General features: G+C 38.3%; 1 pseudogene; it reads left to right on the top strand.

Moving 5' to 3' along the window:
* Positions 1–2,576: 2,576 nt before the first annotated feature.
* On the top strand, positions 2,577–3,134 carry LOC132366259 (nucleolar protein 56-like; annotated as a pseudogene).
* Positions 3,135–3,385: the final 251 nt, after the last annotated feature.

The raw sequence follows: 3,385 nt of genomic DNA on the forward strand, positions 1-3,385 counted from the left end.
AAAAGAGAAATTTATCCTCTAAAGATGTACCACAATGAAGGAAAAATGAAAGCACTATATTGCTATTACATTTATTCTGGTCAAGTCTTTTCTCATTAAGAGATATGTCTACACAACCAGACTGTTTGGCTGAACTGTTTACCATCATGTCTCTTCAAAAATTTCTAGGCAAATGGGATCAAAATGTTCTATATTATTTATCCATTGATGCAAGAGTGATCAACTTAGCAACAATCCCTGCTCTTCACTTCCTTTGAAAGTCTAACATTTCTGTAGACTATGTATTGAGGTGGAAAAAACATTTGTGATAAAATTCCAAGTCTAAATAGCAAGACAGAAAAATATAGCATCATCCCAAATTTGTGTGTGTATGTATACATCTATAGGTATACATACAGACAGATGCAAATACAAATTGACTTCTTTCACATGCATCCTCCCTCTCCCTAAAAAAGGACCTTGATCCTCAATTGGGAAATTCGCCTCTTCCCTATTATCAAGAATGTGGTCTCAGAGGGATGAATTCCTAGTGCTAGATCCTGATTGGCTTCATTCCTTAGTTCAAAATATTTCTTTCATAAATGGTCATTTAGATTATAATAAATGAGATGAGAGAAAATGTTTATTGAGACTTCTGGAGAGAAAGGAGTTTTTTTCTTCATCATTGTCTTGGTTTTTACTGTTTTTTGTTTGTTTTATAGTGCTACCATATGAAACTCTTTTGCACTTGACTTAAACAGGAAAGAATGAAGGCTGAGGAAACAATAGCATACGTTCTCTAAAAATAAAGGTAGGACTGTCCTGTAAAAACAAAGCTGAGAAGAGGAGATAGGAAAGCAGAGTCCTGGCCACAGTTCTTTTATTCTTGAATCAATCCCAGCCTGAAATTCAACAGATCTCTTATCTGTTCAGTTAATAAGCCAGACAATTTTCTTTATTATTTAAGCAAGCTTAATTTTAGGATTTTGTTACTTACAAAGTATGATTTGCAAAAATTCACTTAGTTTACATTCTCAAAATACTAATGACAAGATTGTGCCAATTAGTATAAATGGATTTTTGGTGTATATTTGATTGTTTTGTGAAGTGTGTCTCTTAGTCCATGTAGGAAATGCAATGTGAAAACATCTGTTTCCCTGGATTTCCTGAGCATATGTACATTTCAGACCAATTACTGCACTTGAATTATTTTACCATAGGCTGTAGTTGTGTTTGTTTAAATGCATAAATACCAAGGTAGTGCTATTCTAGTATTGATGCAGGTTATTTTTTAAGGCTGCAAACTTCATCTCTCTTTTCTTAAATAATGATGATAATAAAGGGTGTATGTCAGTCTCTGTGAGATTTTCAGTAAAATCAGTGTCTTCAAATTATTTTGAAGTGTGGGAAACTTTGAATTTATGAAATATTTATGAGAAATCACATCATGTCTACAGCAGTTCTCAGCTGTGACTACAGCATATGGTTTATAAATTGAAACAGGTGTGGGAGAACAGGTGGTCACAGCCAAGCCAGGGAAGGTTTGGAATTTACTGTGGAGAAGCAACATGATAAAATACCACCATTGGCATTGAAGGCAACTTGCTGATTTGATGGCAGAACCCAAAAGATGTTCACAGGGGCAAATACATATGACTGCAGCACTTGAGATGAAAGTGTTCACCTACTCAAATCCCACATATGGAAGTTGGGAAGCAGTCAGTGTCATTTTCCATGGAGAGTGAATGCAAGTGAATCTTCACATTGAATTTGACTAGTTTGGAAGTTAACTACATTAAGAGAAAAAAAGAATAAACTCTTCCTTTTACCTCTTTTAACACAAGCCTAGCTCAAATAAGGGCTAGAGCCACTTTCACCTGTGTTATCTACATTATTTCTAAGGATAATGCCATATATGCTGTCCTATATCCACAAACTCCAAGCATCAGAAAAGTACTCAGAGGGTGTAGGTATAATGTCCTGCTGTTATTTCAGCAAATACCTTTAAAATAAGCCATCTTAAAATCTCATGTTGTTTACAGAATAAAGGTAACAGAAGATAGTATCCTCCGCACCTCACTGCCAGTACCTTAGTCTATATTCAGTCAGAGCTTAGGAGTGCCTATGAAATGAAAGGATCTGAGACACAAGAGCTAAGAGTGTTTCTAGATTAATTGGGAATGAGCATCTGTACTTACATTTAAATATGACTATTTGTCATCTTCTAGAGATTCACAAAGTTTCAAATAAAATATTTTATGGAGTTATATTTTAAAAGTAACCCTAGTGATGGCCAGACCTGGCATCTGAGTGATTCCCTAGGCCCAGCAAAGCAACAAAGTTTCCAGAGCCCTGGAGACAAGGGATAACACCCCAAAATATGGACCCATTTTCCATACTACCTTCATTGGCCCAGCAGCTGCCAAGAACAAAGGTCACATCTCCCAATACCTGGCAAACAAATGCAGTCTTGCCTAACAAACTGACTGCTTCTCTGAGGTACCCACCAGTGTATCTGGGGAGAAGCTTCAAGACAAGTTGAGGAGTGGCTGTCCTCTGATGAGACTGGAGAGATTCCACAAAAGAATATGGGTGTCATGAAGGAGGCAATGGTTCAGGCAGAGGAAGTGGCTGCTGAGATTACTAGAAAGCTGGAGAAACAGGAGAAGAAACGCTTGAAGAAGGAAAAGAAATGGCTGGCTGCAATTGCCCTGCCATCTTCAGAAAACATCAGGAGTACTCTGGAGGAGAGTGGGGAGACAAGTGAAAGACCCCAAAACAAGCAAAAGCAAAAGCCCCAGGAGGCTCCTTAGGAGAATGGAATGGAAGACCCATCTGTCTCCTCCAAACCCAAGAAAAAGAAATCTTTTTCCAAGGAGGATCTGGTTAGTAGTGATCTTGAAGAGACAGTTGTAAGTGGAAGTATTCCCAAGAGGAAGAAATCTTTCCCCAAAGAGGAACCAGTTAGTGACCCGGAAGAGTCAGGAAACAAGAGGGTCCCCAAGAAAAAGAGGAAATTCTCTTCCAAGGAGGAGCCACTCAGCAGTGGACCTGAAGAGGCTGCTGCCAGCAAGAGCAGCGGCTCCCCGAAAAAGAAAACGCTCCGAAAGCTGTCCCAGGAAAACGAGAATAGACATTTCCCTGGTGGGGCATAACTTGCAGAGGTATTTCCCAACCCATCCCCTATAGTCCAATAAAAACAAAAGCAAATTCACGAGAAAAAAAAAAAAAGACACCTTACAAAATATCGAGAGAAACTCATCTTCCTTATGCTTGTTCTTGTCTACATTCTGACACGTACTCAAATGAGAACGGACACCACTACCTCAAAAAGCTGTGCAAAACCTCAGGTAAACTGAACTACCCTTCTTTAATTCTCTAAAATTCTTTCTACAATTACGTAGTT

Source organism: Balaenoptera ricei, chromosome 5, assembly GCF_028023285.1.
Source record: "Balaenoptera ricei isolate mBalRic1 chromosome 5, mBalRic1.hap2, whole genome shotgun sequence".
In the NCBI taxonomy this organism is placed as follows: domain Eukaryota; kingdom Metazoa; phylum Chordata; class Mammalia; order Artiodactyla; family Balaenopteridae; genus Balaenoptera; species Balaenoptera ricei.